This window comes from Sander lucioperca, chromosome 8 (assembly GCF_008315115.2).
Source record: "Sander lucioperca isolate FBNREF2018 chromosome 8, SLUC_FBN_1.2, whole genome shotgun sequence".
In the NCBI taxonomy this organism is placed as follows: Eukaryota; Metazoa; Chordata; class Actinopteri; order Perciformes; family Percidae; genus Sander; species Sander lucioperca.
The window spans coordinates 26,263,933-26,284,676 of NC_050180.1; positions in this window are offsets into that span (position 1 = coordinate 26,263,933).

Genomic DNA, 20,744 nt, shown 5'->3' on the forward strand with positions numbered 1-20,744 from the left:
AATATATTTTATTGACATAATGCTATAAACAAAGGATATTTGAACTCCTTCACTTGGGGTAAGGACTCATTCCCTACCTGGAGAAGGCACTCCATCGGTTTCCTGCTGAGAACCATGGCCTCAGACTTAGAGGTGCTGATCCTCATCCCAGCCGCTTCACACTCGGCTGCGAACCGATCCAGTGAGTGCTGAAGGTCACAGGTCGATGATGCCATCAGGACCACATCATCTGCAAAAAGCAGCGATGAGATCCCCAGCCCACCGAACTGCAACCCCTCTCCACCCCGACTACGCCTCGATATCCTGTCCATAAATACTACAAACAGGATTGGTGACAAAGTGCAGCCCTGGCGGAGGCCAACTCTCACCTGAAACGAGCCCGACTTACTGCCGAGAACCCGGACGCAGCTCTCGCTTTGGTCGTACAGAGATTGGATGGCCCTGAGAAGGGATCCACTCACCCCATACTCCCGCAGCACCTCCCAGTATCCCATTATATGATTTACTTACACACATGGTTCCATTTGGCTAAAACAAATGGTTAGAGGACACAGTGACTTTGCTGAAGCAAATGGGGACCACTGACTGAGTGGCCAAAACGACCATTTTGAGAATTGAGAACTGTCCTCTCCGGGTTCTGTAGGACCCGTCATGATGCTGAAATCTTTGATGTAATAAACCTGTTATAATCAAGATCAGTGTCGGCGAATACTTCTTCCATACAGCATCACAGCAACGAAACTAATATACCACAGTACCAACTTACATCATCTCTGACTTCTGAACGGGCAACCGTAATGAAAAGAAACACGATGCGATCTCTGGGATTTCTTACGTAAATTACGTAATTAGCGTACGTAACTAACGTACACACACTAATCTCCACAGTCTCCGTAGCGTGAGGAAATCACAACAGTAACGAGTAACGATGCAGCACGTAAAAAAATCTATCGGAGTAAAAGTATTAAAGTAATCGAAAATATGTACTCAAGTAAAAGTGGAAGTAGGAGAAAAAAATAATACTCCAGTAGAGTACAGATACAGCCTTTTAGTACTTAAGTAGAGTAGTGAAGTAGTTCTACTTCGTTACTATACAGCTCTGCTGCTGTCCCGCCTCCAGAGCTCCGCCCCTGAATTTAAGGTGGTATATATTTAAAGTGAACAGTAACAGTGTTGTTTGTGTTGGACAGAGTTTGTGAGTAAAGTATTTGATTTTGAATTGATAACTTTGATCGTCCGTTTTGTTTTGTCTGAACAGAGTTACGGGCATCAGTCCGGCAGAGGCAGAGGTGACAGGATGCATGCTGGGAGTGCTCTGGGCTCGTCAGCGGGCAGACAGAAGTGTGTAGAATGCCGACTACAGGCCGCACGGTGCATCACATCAACACATAACAGCACAGCACAGTCTATGTCTATGTAAAAAATAAATGTGAAGCATACGTCCAGTGCGTCTCTCTTCAGGGACATGGTCCAAACGCTGCTGGGGATCAACATCCCCGACAGAGGAGCATCAACAGCCAATCGCAGACGAGGCTGGAGCAGCCAATCACAGCTGGGACAGAGAGCTGAGTCATCATCCAACTGCTTCTCAAACGGGTGAGGTTTGATCACAGACCACACAGAAACTACCCGCTGATTCCACCGCTAACACTTTAACACTTTAAAGTGTCTTTAAATTAGGGCTGTCAGCATTAACGCGTTAATCGCGATGCGATTAACCGTGAATTTCCACAGGATGCAGAACGTCTGCGAACCGGCTCCGCCGTCCGTCAATACCCACCAGGTCCGGATTTGTTGCGTAACGGCTGCGGCCAGCCGACCACGAGATCTCGCGAATTGACGTATGTTCGCGCAATATAACAGGATGTAGTTTCTATAAACAGAACCACAAAACCAACAACAGTGTGTTTCCATCCAGAGGAGTAGAGGGGAAACAACTCTGTGCTGTGTTTTCAAGGTGTATTGCAGGGAAAATATGACCTGCCGTGAGCACGGTGTATATTATTTTGAAAAGTAACTGGATGTTTTATTTTGTTTCTGTGCTCGACTTCCTGTCCCGCACTATCTGCTGTGTGCTGAATTGCTGCGGAGCTCTCCGTCGTCCGTCAAAAATAGAAGCTCTGCGTATCTGCTCCGGAGGGCTGACGGAACTGGGACGGAGTCGGGACGCAGACGTCCGCAGTCAGTGGAAATTGCCGGTAAGGGTCGAGCATAATGCGTTAATTTTTTTTTAATCGTATTAATCACATGCCGTCATTTATTAATTTATTTTCACTTCACTCGGCTTTGCGTCGTGCCTAACAGGCTACTATTTTGCCGTACTTCCTCGTAACACATCCTGCTGCTGCAGGAATAGCAACGCCGATTTCGGCGCCTCATTCTGGTGCCACTTCTCTCTGATGCTCTGAAACAGACGTTACAGGAAACAGAAACATCGCTGCACGTGACGCTAGTTAACACTATACTCGACAGCAGCTAACGTTAGCCTACCGCTAGCTAGTTAACACTATACTCGACAGCAGCTAACGTTAGCCTACCGCTAGCTAGTAGCTGGATTAAACACGGTTACAATGCTGACAGCTAACGCTAAACGGTGTAAAGTTTTTCTGTATTTCACTGGAGAGGATTCAACACCAGGATGTAACAATCTGCAGCTGCTGTTGATGGTAAAACACAGACGGTGCATTCAATGAAACTGGTAATTTACAGCCTCTTGGTGCATTCAAAGTTGTTGTTAAATTCAAATGTGTGACTAGATTAAATATATAATAAACAAATACAAATCTTAAAATCAACTTCATAAAGTCATTTTCTTTGCATTCATTTGATTCCCAATCCAGATCCACTGGTAAGAATGGCTTTCCATTGTTAATATGGACTTAAAAACTGTTCTGAAATGCAAAATAATAGAATTTTAATCATGTAATAAAACATGCGATTAATCGTGATTAACTATAGAAATTCAACGATTAATCGCGATTAATTAAATGTATCGTTTGACAGCCCTACTTTAAATATTTATCAGTTACTTTTTCCAAATCCATATGAACAACGCTTCACGTCGGCTTAAATAAGTCACTCGTTTTAAAGCTGTCCTCATGTTCTACTGCAGCAGCCTGCTGTTGTTGTCAGGAGGTTTGATAAAAGTTGTTTGATAAAGGTAAAGATAGTTAAGGCCGTTCATAACGACGATACAGCGAGACGCCGGCCGGCTGAACATTCATTCACACACTCGTCAGACTCTTTTTGTTTGTTTTCAATGTCTGCAGCACAAACTTAAGACTCAATCAACTTTTAGAGAAAAGCATCCCAACGTCAGCCTGCGGGGGACAATCATGCAACGTTAACCAGCTATCAGACTCACAGTATCGCGGCGTGCGGGGTTTTAACGTTACAGGAAACAGGAAACATCTTTCCCTTTATTGCTGCCACAAAGAAGTTTAAAACACTATGAAGGTAAAAAAAAACAAAAACACAAGCATTGAACTGGCAGGGAGTTTGAAGCCCAGGTGACTGAAGCAAAGTGGCTTCATCTCTTTTTCTTTCTCTATTTCTCCGTGAAATGAAGCTGCCTTCATGTGCGCTCGGGAATATTGAACATACAGTACATTGGTAATTTTACAGAGAAATATCAGTGACTAAAGTGTTTTTTAAATGCAGTTGTGTGTCTGTCCACTAGATGGCGTCTTAAGAGAACATCAGACCACCTGCTGCAGCCAGCCGTTTCCTCAAAGTGCCCTTCTCTTCCACAGAAGAAAAGTGACCTCAGTGATAAGGCAAGGCAATTTTATTTGTATAGCACATTTCAGCAAGAGGTTAATTCAAAGTGCTTTGCATAAAACATTAAAAAGCAACTAAAAACGAATAAAAAATAAATAAATATATATATATATATATATATATATATATATATATATATATATATAGTAGCGAGCTACGTGGAAGAAGTCGAAGAGCCAGAGATATAGAACTCTGTGGACGTTTATTCAACCGTTATGCACACTCGATACACAGAGGTCATAAACCTACCCCAGTGTTTCAGTCATGGTAACCCAACAAATGTAAATAAACATGAACACATTATCTAGACTAAAACCTAGGTAACGTAAGTGCGTAACATAAACATTAACAGAACATCATTTACCCACTTAAACTAAACACTTGAACAGCACTAATAACCTAGTCCCATGATGCTTTGCACTGCCGTGCAGAACAGTTAACACAACGGCATCCTGCCGGCTGTTACAATATATATAATAGATAAAATACGAGAATAAAATTCATTGTACAGTAGGTACACTAGTAAGAATTAAGGAAAGGCAATATCAAAAAGATAGGTCTTCAGCCTTGATTTAAAAGAACTGAGAGTTGCAGCAGATCTTCAGTTTTCTGGGAGTTTGTTCCAGATATGTGGAGCATAAAAACTGAACGCTGCTTCCCCCTGTTTAGTTCTGACTCTGGGGACAACAAGCAGACCTGACCCAGACCACCTGAGAGGTCTGGGTGGGTCATAATGTAGCAGCAGATTAGGCCCTAAACCGTTTAGTGATTTATAAACCAGCAGAAGTATTTTGAAATCAATTCTTTGAGGCACTGGAAGCCAGTGTAGAGACTTCAGAACTGGAGTGATGTGATCCACTTTCTTGGTCTTAGTGAGGACTCGAGCAGCAGCGTTCTGAATCAGCTGCAGCTGTCTGATTGATTTTTTAGGGAGACCTGTAAAGACACCGTTACAGTAGTCAAGTCTACTGAAGATTAAAGCATGGAAGAGTTTTTCCAAATCGTGCTGAGACATAAGTCCTTTAACCCTTGAGTTATAAAAATAAATCTGGCTCCTCTGGCACCACCTACAGCCTGTAGTGAGATTTGCAAAAATCCACCGCTCCTTGTTCAGATGCACCAATCAGGGCCGGGGGGGAGTGTCTAACTGTTCAGATGCACCAATCAGGGCCAGGGGGGTGTCTAACTGTTCAGATGCACCAATCAGGGCCAGGGGGCGTGTCTAACTGTGTGTCAATCACTGCTCATGCACACACATTCATTCTCCCTTATGGGGGGAGGGGCTTAGGAGACCGTTTTGGGCTTTAGCGGAAATGGGGGGAGGGACTGAGAAGTTGTTGATGTTCACATTTTTTGGCTAAGTCCTGGATCTTCACAATCCTACCTACGGCCCCTTTAAAGAAGTACACAACATCCACAGCAGTGTATTTTTCATTTTATTTACCTGAAGTTGCGGCATTCTGGCTGCTGTCTGTAGATTCCTTCATGCACAACTGGTATTCTTTCGGATGTTTCATACCAGATGTTGTAACAGCGGTGATGTTGTGTATTGTTTAGGGTCCTCGCCACCACGAGACAAATCGGCATTTCAGATTGAACATGTAGCTGGACTTGAATGGCCTTCTTTTGACTGAAAGTACTGCCAAACATCACTTTTTCTGCTCACGAGTTCCATTTCCACTTTCTCACAGCCTACTGCATTGAACGCTCCACCGTGGGGCCCATATGGGTTGGATATGGGCTGGTGAGTGGACCCCATCTGGGTCCTGTTAATTTTGTCCGGGGATTCCATGGTGGCCCCATGTGGGCAAGCCACTGAAAGAAATATTAACTTACGCATTACCCCCGAGCACACAAGGTGCATATAACCTAACACAAAACTGGGAACTTAACCTATACCCAGATCATTTAGGGGGTCGGCTGACAGTTGGTGCAGTTGATAGCCTTGCCTACCAAATTGTTCATCTATCCTGAGCTCTGCTGATATTTCAGGATAAGCCCACCTTCCCATTCATGTGCTGGCCTTTTTGAGTGCACCTCTCACACCCATAATATCCCGTATGGCCTTTGCAGCATTTAAGAAAGGCACGAGCAAGTGCATCACAAATAAAAGCATCGCGTAATGCTACCCTGAAATGTACACCATTGTACACAATACCACTCGGAGAAACAGCTTTCATATTCTTGCACGTTTGCGGGTTTGGAAGCACGTGAGTACACTCCAATTACAAACACACTACACCCTGGAATTTCCTTAATCCTACCCAGAATAGGCCACAGACTCATACTGGAGCTACAGAATAAGGGCAATCCATCAATGTTAATTAAAAGTGTGAGAGTATCAGTCACATTTGCTAAATATCCTAAAGATGTTAGTTCAGCTATGAGAGCATTTTCGATTCCAAAGTGGTATGATGGTGGTAACATTTGTTATATAAAACATGGACAAACAGAATGACAGAAAAATAAACAAGACAATTCATTAGTAAGTGTAAAAACGGAGACACAATTCATGAATACGCTCTACTGGGCTAATACGGTACAGCATGCAGTCAGAGGTGATTGCACGTTTGATTAGCTCTGAGCCACACCTTCACCTGGCTCTTAAAGGTGGCCAGAGTGGGACATTCCCTTATAGTCGGGGGTACTGTGTTCCATAATGAACTACCTTTAATAGATAGTGCATTATGGCTGAAAGAGGTTTTTCTAAAAGGAACCTCACAGTCCCTGTTTACAACTGCTCTGGTGATCCGAGTCTGTCTGTATTTGATAAACTCTTGCAGTGGTGGTGGTGCCAAGCCATGTAGTACTTTATAAATTAGGCATATTGAGAAAAATTTACAAAAATTATCAAAACTCAGTAAGTTGTATTTTTCTAAGATCTTGCAATGATGATAAGAAAAAGTTTTTTTTATCTAGAGTTTTGAGTGACTTTTTGTACAAAAGCTCAACTGGTTTTAGGATAGTAGAACCCGACATAGACCAGCTGGTGATGCAGTAGTTCAGGTGTGAAAATATCATTGAGTGAAGGAACATCAGAGCAGCTGCATCTGACAGAGATCCTCTAATTTGCTTAAAATTAAAAAGATTGAATTTAATTCTTTTGGATATCATTTTAACATGATTTTTAAAAGAGTTTGGAGTCTATAATCATGCCCAAATATTTAAACTCATAAACAACTTCCAACTCCTCTGTGCCTATAAACACCCCAGATTGAGATGGCGTAGTAGTAGAAGGTTGCTTCGACAAATATAAACATACAGTTTTTTTTGCATTAGAAATAAGACATGATCTATTGAGCCATGTTTGTATCTGTGTAAGTGCTGTTGTAAGGACGCGTGCTGCCTCCTCAGGATTTTTTGCTTCCGTAAAAATTACAGCGTCGTCGGCGTAAAGCTGGACATCAACATGTAAACAGTATTCAGGTAAATCATTAATATATAATGAAAATAAAATGGGCCCCAGTATGGACCCTTGAGGGACTCCTACTGGACAACCCATGTAAGCAGAACTAACCCCGCCCACCACGGTGCATTGCTCTCTATGAGACAAGTACGAATGAAACCAATTAATTGCTTGAACCGAAAAATCAAAATAGGACAATTTAGATAGCAGCACGTTGTGATTGACGGTGTCAAAAGCTCTTTTTAAATCTAGGAATACGGCACCAACACATCCATTTTTATCTAAATGACATTTGATTTTTTCCATGAACATAGCCAATGCAGTCTCGGTTGAATGGCGTGGCCGAAATCCAAACTGCATAGGATGTAAAGATGTTTGGCTATTGCTAAGGAATTCAATAATTTGTTTAGTAACCCATTTTTCAATTATTTTAGAAGTTATAGGTAGAATGCTAATTGGTCCATAGTTATTTATGTCAGATTTATCCCCAGCTTTAAATACTGGGGTAACTGTGGCCAATTTCCACGCCTTAGGGACAATTGAATTTTTTATAGACAAATTAACCAAATGCATGATTGGGTGTGCTAACGCCTCCTTATGTGATTTTATAAAGCTAGTATCGAGCCCATAAATATCCTTGGCTTTGGAATTGTTCAAAGCCGTAATGATATCAATAACTTCTGGTTCTGTGATTTCTTGGATGTAAAATTTGGACTGAACATTTTCAGATAGAATAGGAACCTGCTGATCAGAACCCTCAAAAGATGTAAATTGTTAGGAGAGACAGGTGACCTGAAGGCTAATGAACAGGTGGAACACAAAGGCGGGAAAATACACAAGGAAGGAAGTCAAACAACATCAAACAAGACACAACACATAGGAAGTTCTAGTAGGCAGTAGATGTTCTACAACAGGGGTGTCAAACTCAGTTTCCCAGAGGGCCACTCTGGAAAATGAGAATCACATCAAGGGACAGACATGTAGAGATTATTGAGATGCTTTCATTTAAGAGAAAAAGTCAAATATTTTGACTGTATTATTGCATGCCTCATATAATGTAGTCTTCTCACTTACATTTTGGTCCTCATAAAGCCCCAAAAAAGTTTGGCAAAAAACTTCCACAGCCAGCGACAAATACATTGAAAAAGGCGCCAAAAAAGTTGGAAAAAGGCTGAAAAAAAGCGTCAGAATTGTCTGAAAAAGTGACAGAAACATCAGAAAGTTCCATAAACGTTCTACAAAGTGCCAAAAACTTCCGAAAAAGTGGCAAAACATGGAGTAAAACAAAAAGTGCCTAAAGCATTGGAAAAAGCGCATAAACCACCAGAAAAGGAGTCAAAGATGTCAAAAAAAGCAACAAAAACTAGGTGGGCCTGAATTTATTGTGAACCTAAATTGAAATGCGGGCCGGATCAAAACCTGCGAGGGGACTTGAGTTTGACACGTGTTCGAGAAGATGCGGTAACTCTCCAGCTGTTTCCCCATCAGCACTGTAAAATATATGCTTTATTGTTTATTTTACAGATAGTAGTTTTGCTTAATGTAGTTGACGTTGGACGGTGATGGCATGTGGCTACGAGTCGTTTGTCAAGATCGGGAAATCAACCTACCATTCTCCCACTGATCTGGTCGGTCAAATTTTCAAATGTAAACATCAGAGCAAACAGAGGAAATACGACCCACGGGAGCATTTTCTGCCTTCATATCTAACCCTAATGACGCCATTTTAAACAGTCACAGTTTGGTTAGGTAAAAGCACCAGCACTACTTAGTTATAATTAGAAAAAGATCTTGTTAGTGTAACATCAGTACATTTGTACATTCTGTTCACATGTGACGCAGAATGGGACGTAGTTCCGTAAAAAAAAATGGGACACCAATCCCAGTCTTCTGGGTGACAGTCCTGTGATTGTTTGATGAATTTGAAAATGCAACTGCCTGCTGGATAACAAGTCATAAAAGATATTGCTTTGACTTTTTCCTCTAATGTTTATATATGTCCAAATCACAGATCAACATAGGAAATGCTAACCCCTCCTAAAGGTAAAAATGTATCCTAACTATAAGGTACAGGTGAAGAACCACAGTGATACCCCTCATACTTATAGCAAGGGCCTGAAATCAACACCCAACCATGCACCAAATACAGGTGAATTTTGCCATCGGGGGGGTAAAACTGTGAATCCACCTGCCACGTCAGCGGATAGAACAATGCTCGTGCATTTCCTGTATTTCACCTTCATCAGGCAAAACATTGGCTGGTAAAAAGCCTGTGTGGAAAAAAAAATTCAGGCCTGTTTACAATCATACGGTATTAAAAATAAAAACTGCATTCAAACAAACTCTTCAGCAAGTTAAATGAGACAAAGTTTGTGTGTATGCTACAGTATGGTGTCTTAATGAGCAGAGCTAAAACTGAAGTTCCAAACTCATCTCCCAGTAGATCAGAGTTTGATGGGCTAAATGACCATTTACTTTGTTGTGTATATGGCATCATCAGACACACTAACAGTCAGGTCCCGTGAGATTTGATTTGTCTCTCTATGAATTATGTTTTGCAGCCCATTAGTGGCTCCTAAAGGCGGTGTGCTGAACCCCTCTGGACAGGAAGTTTGTTCACACCTGCATGGGTTAGTCAGATGATGACATCTCGACCAATGAGGTGTCACTGCAATCAGAGGTGTGAAGACAAACAAGCATCAGCACAAACCCATCCCACATCCCAACCCATCAACATGTGATGCAATCATTACTGAACAGTGATGTTTTTAAGTTTCTATCGTGTCTGACAATGCAGTAATTTAATCAAGTGGAACTTTTTTAGATTTTTAATAAGAAAAAGGGATTCAATTAGCATGTGTAATGTGAGAGGGGTTGCTGTCAGTCACAAATCCACAGAGAATTATCTCCCGGATCTGCAGCTCCTCTCAGCTCTACAGAGTGATTTTAACTCACTGTTTTCATGTTTTAAGGCCCAAACCTTTACTGTTTTTGTTCACTCTCACTGCTCTTACAATTAGAGATGCACCGATAGACCGGCCGGTGACCGGAATTGGCCGGTTTTCACGTGCTCGGCCGTGACCGGTGACCAGCAGGTCAGTCTGACATATGCCGATTTCATGCTGGTCAACGCTATAATTAACTGACAACATAAGTTATACCAGTTACAGTTCTCAAGGACGCACGCACACACGGACGCCACGGCACGGACGCCACGGCACGGACGCCACGGCACGGTCTCTTTCTCCTTTCTCTCAGCTTCTCTGCCGTGTGTGGCGCGTACCCGCTCGCGGTGTAAAGCGTGTGCCCGCGCTATTCTCCCATATGTAAGAACCTGGTGACTTAACCTGCAACATGTCAGCTGTTTGGGAATTCTTCAGCGTGTGTGCAGAAGATAACAAGTTTGCAATATGCAACACCTGCAAGGAGAAAGTAGGGCGTGGAGGGACGACACCAAAAACCTAAATCACGTTTCTTTAGTTGATATTGATGTGAAAAGAAGGAAATGGTTCTAACATTGCTCTTTAGATGTGTGTGAATTTCCCACACCAGGAGTAATTTATATAGTTCTATTTTATAGTGATCCATTATCTGTTCAAAAAAGTTTCTATGTTCTGTGCAAAATGTTCTATTAAAGAAAAGATAGAAAATAAATATTTGTGTGTGCTGTAAAGTGGTTAGAAAAAAATGAATTCGGAAGTCCACAGCGGTCCGCTGCGTGTATGAGGCCATCTCCACCGCATCCATCTGTGAGGTTGTCAGCTTTGTGTCTGCCTGGCTCAGAGCGCCGTCCAGCAGAAAGCCACAAAGCTTAAAACGTTCTCAAAAGTTAGCTTTGGCTGCTTCTCGCTTGCCATGATTGCTCTGCTACCAGCCTCTGTCATGTCCGTGTGGAGCTTGTGAGTGCGCAGCTGAGAAGGCAGTGTCGCTGTCAAATCTATCCCTGGGAAAAGTAACGTTGCGCCGAATTGAAAAAGGAACTAAGTTTCGTTACCAAATTTTCAGTAGTAGCGCGTAGTACGTCACTGCTTGCCACCCACAAAAAATAACTCGGGACTTGCTTGAGACTTGGAACAAATGACTAGAGACTAATTTAGGACTTGACCACAGATGACATGGTCACAACACTAACTGATGCTATTGCAGCATCTAAGCTAACATCTTTAGGAGCCTCCATTGTTCTTTTAAACGCCCAGCACACACACCTGAACCGTACCGTAGCTGCCAGTAGCTCTACACAGGACGCTGATTGGCTGGGCCTCAGTGGCTCCAACCACAGAATGAAAATATAATGGACGTAGCATCAGTGATATCACCTGTTGGTTTGTGGACTGCCGTAATGAAGCCTGGACTTTGCATTTTGGCAAAAAACATCTTGATATTTTGTAGCCAGAAGTGACCATATTTACAGAAGAGGGCAGAGACTGGGGAGAATGACGCAGCTTTGCCACCATCGTGTATGGTTTCCATGGAGCTGCACTAAGAAAAACGGTAGAGAGGGAACGTAGGTGATTTTTAACCAGTTGACACAAGTCACCAGGCAGACTTTTGCCGGCGGTTAAACATGGACTTCTGGGCCGATTGGTGGGATAGCTATGGATAAAGTACACACTGAGATACTCTGGTAAGAGCAAATAACGATCAACCATGTGTCCAGCTAATTTAAATAGCTCACGTTACTGTATTGTGTGAACACTTCATTTAATATTGTATGTGGTGTTTTCTTTTGCGGGATGGTAATGTTTCACCAAAACAAGTTCCTTCCTGATAGTATTTTGCAGAGCCACCGTCACATCCATATTTTTTTTTTTCTCCTATCCCAGAATGCATCTGTGGTGTAGGCAGACCTTACTCCACAGGGCTGTGGAGATAGAGCTGGCAATGCGAGACTACTGTTTTAGTAAGTTAAAACGTAATCTCTAGGACAATAATAGGACAAAGGAAAGGAAACAAGGGTAGAGAGTTACAAAGGACAGATTGGATACAGAGACAGTGAGGAAGGCAGGGTTACAGAGAGAGTGATGAAGATGATGGTGGGATGTGCAGAGTGAGGGAGGAGGAGCATCAGAGTCCAACAGGGACTGAGAGGGAGGAGGGGATGAAGAGAATGTGAGAGAGATAATTCAGTTACATGACTCAGGTTAGTTCAGAAAGCTGCCAGAGCTGCAGCTATCTGCAGATCTCTGCAGATGGAGGTTGAGGACAGAGCCCAGCTCTGCTTTCCACAGTTCCCAAACACCTCCTGCAGGAAGCCCTTGGCTCCTTGGCCCCAAACAGTTACCATTATGCTGTACTCCATCTCTCTGATCACTGTGGCTCTCAACCTGCTCATCATCATCTCTATCTCCCACTACAGGCAGATATTAACTTCTTTGCTTCTCTCTACAGGAATTGTAACTTAAAAATGTGAACAGCTGCTGTATATTTAGAAGAATTGTCTTTGAGCTAGAACTGAATAATGTTGCTCTAAATGTCTGACTTTGATACCAGAGACTGTTGTTCATGTCCTCTCTCTTAACAATATTAACCATTGCTTTCTGTCCACCGTGACCTCAACCAAGTCATTTTAACTGTCTATACTTTAACATATGGTAACTACTGATGTGGTGGAACGGAAAATATTCAAGCTCATATACATTTTCAAGTTATTATTTTGAATACTGCTTTTGGTTATTTTGTCATTCATGTTGGTGTAATGGTGCTTTTCTCTTTCCCTCCAGGCAGCTCCACACACCCACCAACATCCTCCTCCTCTCTCTGGCTGTCTCAGACTTTCTAGTGGGCCTCCTGCTGATACCGGGAGAAATCTTCAGAAACACATCCTGCTGGTTTCTTGGTGACCTTGTGTGTACTCTGTATAATTATGTTACAGTCATCATTCTCTCTGCCTCAATAGTTGACATGGTGCTCGTATCAGTTGACCGTTATGTGGCTATCTGTGACCCTCTGCATTACACCACTAAAGTCACTGTGAACAGAGTTAAACTCTGTGTTTATCTGTGTTGGCTCTATTCTGTTTCCTACAACTTTCTCTATGTGAAGGATGACCTGACTCAACCAGCGAGGTATAATTCCTGCTACGGAGAATGTGTGATTGTCATTGACAATATCTCAGTGACTATTGATCTTGTTTTGTCCTTTCTTGTTCCAGTTAATGTCATAATAGCTCTGTATCTGAGAGTATTTGCCGTGGCTGTGTCTCAGGCTCGTGCCATGCGCTCTCACATTACAGCTGTCACACTCCAGCTTTCAGTGACTCCAAAGGCAAAGAAATCAGAGCTGAAAGCAGCCAGGAATCTTGGTGTTCTTGTAGTTGTGTTTCTAATGTGTTTCTGCCCATATTACTCTGTCTTTCTTGCAGGTGACAGCTTGGTGAATGCTTCATCTGTATCCTATGTTATCTTTGTGTTCTATTGTAACTCGTGTCTCAACCCTGTGATCTATGCCTTGTTTTACCCCTGGTTTAGAAAAGCAGTTAAACTCATTATTACTCTTCAGATCCTGCAGCGTGTCTCCTGTGAGACCAACATGCTGTAGAGAGACTGAGATCAGACTCTAAGGATAAATGAATGAATATGTTCCTGCTGTTCAGTGAGTGAATTATCAGATACAGAAAGTGAAGATATGCTTTCCTGTCTTTAAGTCTAAATTGTGTATGATCAACAAATGAAAGGCCTGTCCTTCAGCTTTATCTTGTTGTGTATTGTGTCTCTCTGATGCTGCTGCATTTAAAGAAAGAGTCATAAGCACCATATACTGTTTCTAGTAATCACCCAGTTTAATGTAAGCTTTAAATTCACACATGTATGACACTTATGCAGTCTTTTTTTCCTAGGGAACCTTTCATGTGTATGTATGTTTCCAGTATAGAAAAAAATCCCCTGTTGTGTTTCAGATCGGTATAAAAACATCATGTTCCCTTTGAGCTTAGGAAGAAAAGTTGTTCTAATCATTTCAGTCCAGTGTCATTCATATTTGATCCCTGTATAACATTAATTGATGATCTATGCCTTGTTTTACTGCTTTAACTCATCGCTGACAACTTGATAGTTGCTTCACCTGCATCATTTTCAGTCCATCTGTATTATTGTAACTCTTGTCTAAACCCTGTGATCTATGCCTTGTTTTAGACTGAGATGCTGCAGCCTGGCTCCTCTGAGACCAACATGCTTTAGAGAGACTGACATCAGACTCGGTCTGGAAGGAATGAAAATGTTCCTGCTGTTCAGTGATCAGTTGTTGTATACAGAACGTGAAAATATGCTTTCCTGTCTTTAAGTCTAAATTGTGTATGATCAACAAATGAAAGGCCTGTCCTTCAGCTTTATCTTGTTGTGTATTTTGTCTCTGATTCGGTTGCATTTAAAGAAAGAGTCATAAGCACCATATACTGTTTTTTAAGTAATCACATATTTACATATGTATGTATTGAGTATTTTTTCTTTGATATAGGAAAAATGTCATCCCATCACAACAAAAGAACTCCTAAAGCTGTGTGTTCATGTCACTATATTGGTGAGAGCATCATCCAAGTAATTAGTGTCCATTTAATAAAATAGATGTCCCTGACCAACCACACTTTCCCATCAAGTATAGAAAAACATCACTTATGACCAGTAAATGTGTTTCACATCAAACTGTCAGTATAATAAGATCCTGGCCCCTTCACCAAGTTGTATTAATCATTTCAGTTTAGTGTCATTCATATTTGATCCCTGTATAACATCTCTTGTCTCTATGACAGTAGTATATAAAACACTATTTTTGGCAAAAAGTTCAACAACAGATTATTTGAGAAGACAGGATTATCTACAGGTAATATTGGGGGTGGGTGGGGGGGTGATGGAGTGGAGCAGCAACAGATATGTAATAGCAGATGAATTTTGTGTAGAAAGTAAAACCAGCCAGGGACCTCTGCATCATCCAGATAGACAAAGACCCATTTGTTGACCGTGTCTCTAAGGTTTTCAAGCCTGCAGGGCATTGATCAGAGTCAGAGACACAACCAGATACTCTTCATGGCCACTGGGGGGGTTAAAGGCTATTTTCCATTTGTCCCAAAATCTCACTAAGTGATGACCGTTTCTGAGGTGTGAAGCAGCATTTAGTCTGTAGAAAACACAGCCCTCTCCTTCATTTAAATGGACCACTCTGTTAAAGCAGCAGGACTTCATTTAAAAACATCAACAACAGAAAAACAACAGTGTCCCGTAATGTGACATCATCCAGAAAGGTGGTGTCTGGGGTTAAGGTCAGGAATGGAGGGATTCATTAGGGTCAGAGGGAGAAACTAGGGTTAGGATTGGGTTAAAACCCAACGCCCGGGATGGGCGCTGTGAGGGGCACGGGCACAAGGGGACCACTGGTGTGAATAAACCACTTAAAAACCTCCTTAAAAAACCAAGTTTGGTTATATAAACGCTGCTTCAAAGAAAGGCATATATTAAAAGCAGGTTAAACGAACCACTGGACAGGACGCACAGCGGGAGAATCCAACTTTAAATAAAAGGTCAGCTCCACACCTGCCCTGGCCTCTCTCCTGGAGACATTACAACATCAATACTTCACATCTATTGGAAAAATATAGACATTTATGAAAATAAATGCCCCAGCGTCGACATATAAAAAAATCAATCCCAATATGAAGGAATATTATTTAACATTAAAAAGGACTAAAAACATTTAAAAAGTCTAAAATACTATCTGAATTACTTGCCCTTGAGGTTAAAAAGTACACATACCATTACAGATTGGTAATAAGTGATGAGGTTTAAAAGTGCTTAAAAAGTAAAATATATATAAAATAAATAAATAACCATAAATAATTTAAAATACCTCTTAGAATAAAACCACACTGGTAGTCATGCATAAAACCAATGGCATGTGTATTATCATGTTAAAATCTTGAGGCAATTAATTCAATGTGTAATAAATAATAATAATAATAATAATAATAATAATAATAATAATAATAATAATACATATTAAGAATAGGGAAAGAAACACAATACAGTTATTATTAAAATATAGATAAGGCAGAGCAAAAACTATAAAGGATAACCAAGGTATTTTTAAAAATATTTATTAAAATATCCGTAGAAATATATTAGGTGGGACCCCCTCTGCAGCTGGAAATTAACCCCCGAAAAGGAAAGAATAATACAATCTGGCAGACGCAACATCACATGTAGACCACACATTCTAAGTTTCATGTAAATCGGAATAACTTTTGCCAAGATGCAACCGTTCATGTTTTAACAGCCACCTACAGGAAGTTGTTCCTCTATAACTTGCGCATTGTTTTAGCTTTCAAAATTCTTTTGATAACTTTTAGTCATGAGTATCCACCGAGTCTATATCCAAGTTTTCGTTCTGATTGGGCTCACGGCCCAGGAGGAGTTAGACAAAGTAGGTTTCCCATATATCGCGATGTGAATAATGAATAACCAAAATTCTAACAGCGTCACCTAATGGCCGATTCACTCTAGATTTGGCAGGGATGCTCAAGCCACTATGCTGAACAACTGTGTCATGTTTGGTGTCAATCGGAATAAATCTTGGTAAGATACGCAACTTCCTGTTTCGACAGCCCCCTACAGGAAGTTGGTCCTCTGCAACTTGCACATTGTGTTAGCTATCAAAATTCTTTTGATAACTTTTGTCATGAGGGTCCTTCGAGTCTATGTGTACATTTTTGTGCAGATGGGACTCATGCTCTAGGAGGAGTTAAAAAAAACTAGGTTTCGCTCAAAGCGAATTTGCTAATTAATTAAAAAAATTAAAACAGTGCCATCTAAAGGCCAATTGACGCCATATTTGGCACCCAGCCTCAATGGCACATGAGGAACAGATGTCTTAAGTTTTGTGTCCATCGGAATAGCCGTGTGCAAGATACAACCGTTCCTGTTTCGACACCCACCTACAGGAAGTTGGTCCTCTGTAACTTGCGCATGGTTTTAGCTATTCAAATTCTTTTGATACATTTTGGTAATGAGAGTCCTCCGAGTCTATATGCCAGTTTTCGTGCTGATCGGACTCACACCCCAGGAGTAGTTAGACAGAGTAGGTTTCCCATATATCAATATTTTGCTGATTAAAACAGTGCCATCTAATGGCCGATTGACACCAGGTTTGGCACAGATACTAAACCGGCCATGACGAACAACCTTGTCAAGTTTCGGGGCAGTGTTGCCAAGATAACACAACTTCCTGTTTAGACAGGAAGTTGCTGTAACTTACGCAATTTTTCAACTATCAAAATTGGACAGATACTACCTGCAAAGATTCAAGAAGATTGAAATGATGGCCTGGGACGAGTTCGAAAGAATGTAAAACACATGAAAAATGCATAATTAAAAATGGCCGCCTTCCGGTTGGGCGAAGCTAATGAAGGTAAATGGGAAATATGTCCGCAATGATTAGAGCATTATGGATATTAAATCTGGTGAAGATCAGAGCAACTATGTCCAAGTTAAGGCCTTCCAGGCATTAGGGGGCGCTATGGAGCCCACTTACAGGTTTGGGCCAAATCGCTGTACAGTCTCGCAAAGCTCCCAGGTGTTTATGTGGGCGCCAATTTTTCGTATATATTGAGGCCGTCAAAAATGTGCCCAAGTGCTAAAACCAATTAGGGGGCGCTAAAGAGCAACCATACCACTCCCAAGCCTAAATGTGAATTCAGATGAAAGAGTTTACTATTGTGCATATGGCTGCAAAATCCAAATGTCCTGAAAGAAGTGTTCGTAAAATGAAATTTTTACACGAAAACCAATATTTCGGAAATTATAGAATTTTGTAATTTTTTCTAAAAAACCACCATGGACTTGAAGATGAGACCTATTATCCCTCAAAAGTTGGTATATTAACTTATTACTTTTGTCCAATTTAAGGCGCACATTAGGGGGCGCTATGGATCTCCTTGGCAACGCCCGAGCCCAATCACTACAGAACTTTGCAATTTTCACCAGTTGTGACATGTGTGCACATTTTTGTGAGTTTTTGTGCATGCTAGAGATTGTCAGAATCAGAAAATTATATTTTTATAATTAAAGGCCTATATATTCATTTCTAAAATAAATGTATTTTTTCTTCACATGATGAGCAGCTTTTGGTAAGTTTAATGGATTTTTCTGCATTTTAGTGAAATGATTTCACTATCTATTACTGCTGGCTTTAGGTGTTAAAGATTTGAGCAGTGTCAGTGGCTGCTGTGCCTTTGTGTGTGCGTGGTGACGTGTGTTAAGCCCCCGCTGCTTGGCTGGAATTTGTGGGGATTAATAAATAATTGTTAAATGTAGTACAGAGTCTGTAGTCTATCGCACAAACACTCGAGGAATGCTGCAAACATTTGACAGCCAGTACGAATTGCCTGGGAGAACATACGTGTTACACATGTTCCACAACTGTACAACAGCGTGAAAGACGACATACTAAAGGAAATCAAAGACATATTGTGGATATTTAAAATGTCTTCCAGTTCCAGTGGTAAATATTCTTTACAAAAGTGTATTGAGCTATGAAAAGGTGTACCTGCATTATTATGCCATTATCATTATATTAGATGAAAGTGGTCTCAGAACAACAATATTATCGTTTATCGCAATAATTTCTGGGACAATTTATTGTCCAGCAAAATTTGTTATCGTGACAGGCCTAGACATGAATATTCCAGTTATGAGGATTATCTTGTTTTTGATCATATTCTGGATATGATGTTTAGGCACACAGATAAATCAGGTTATTCACATCTCTGTACATGCTCACCATCAGCTCTCCCTCTCTCTCTCTCTCTTTATGTTTTTATTTAACCTTTATTAATACAGGTAATCTCATTGAGACACAGGATCTCATTCTCAAGAGAGACCTGTCAAGGACAATACACAACATCAGTTACAGACAGACAAACAGATTACAATAGTATACACAATATGTACTATACAATATTTACACTAAAGTTCCAAGTAGACTTAAAACACTAAAGTACTAAAAACAAGAACAGGATTCCGAAGATGTTTTATCCAGTAGTGTTAAAATTAGTTTAAAATCCCCTAGTTTAGAGGAAATTAAACTGAATTAAATATTTTAATTGATTGACAGCCCAAATATGAATATAAAATGAGTAAATTCCAATCCTACATTTGATCAGCATGAAGCTGTGTGTGTGAGTGTGATGTAATGCCCCCCCTCCTCCTTTCAGGGTGGAGCCTGCTGGAGTCAGATATTTGACACCAGGTCCATGGAGATGTAAGTCTGTTTAAATTTCATTCATCAAACTGTGACATCACTCATTCAGCCCTCTGATGTCATCATCTACGTGCTGATTGGTTAATAACTGCAGCTGTGTTGTGTCTCCTTCTCTCCGTCAGATTGCTGTGAACTCACACTGGACACAAACACAGTGAATAGAAAACTCAAACTGTCTGACAACAACAGGAAGGTGACATTAGTGGAGGAGAATCAGCCATATCCTGATCATCCAGAGAGGTTTGACTACAGGTATCCTCAGCTGCTGTGTAGAGATGGTCTGACTGGTCGCTGTTACTGGGAGGTTGAGAGGAGAGGAGATGATCACTGTATCGCAGCGTGCGGGGTTTTAACGTTACAGGAAACAGGAAACATATCTCCCTTTATTGCTGCCACAAAGAAGTTTAAAACACTATGAGGGTAGAAAAAACCAAAAACACAAGCATTGAACTGGCAGGGAGTTTGAAGCCCAGGTGATTGAAGCAAAGTGGCTTCATCTCTTTTTCTTTCTCTATTTCTCCGTGAAATGAAGCTGCCTTTATGTGCGCTCGGGAATATTGAACATACAGTACATTGGTAATTTTACAGAGAAATATCAGTGACTAAAGTGTTTTTTAAATGCAGTTGTGTGTCTGTCCACTAGATGTCGCCTTAAGAGAACATCAGACCACCTGCTGCAGCCAGCCGTTTCCTCAAAGTGCCCTTCTCTTCCACAGAAGAAAAGTGACCTCAGTGGTAAGGCAAGGCAAGGCAATTTTATTTGTATAGCACATTTCAGCAAGAGGTTAATTCAAAGTGCTTTGCATAAAACATTAAAAAGCAACTAAAAACTAATAAAATATAAATAAAGAAATATATAAAATTCATTGTACAATATAGCGAGAATTAAAGAAAGGCAACATCAAATAGATAGGTCTTCAGCCTTGATTTAAAAGAACTGAGAGTTGCGGCAGACCTGCAGTTTTCTGGGAGTTGGTTCCAGATATGTGGAGCATTAAAACTGAACGCTGCTTCCACCTGTTTAGTTCTGACTCTGGGGACAACAAGCAGACCTGACCCAGACCACCTGAGAGGTCTGACTGGTTCATACTGTAGCAGCAGATCAGAAATGTATATTGGCCGTAAACCGTTTAGTGATTTATAAACCAGCAGAAGTATTTTGAAATCAATTCTTTGAGGCACTGGAAGCCAGTGTAGAGACTTCAGAACTGGAGTGATGTGATCCACTTTCTTGGTCTTAGTGAGGACTCGAGCAGCAGCGTTCTGAATCAGCTGCAGCTGTCTGATTGATTTTTTAGGGAGACCTGTAAAGACA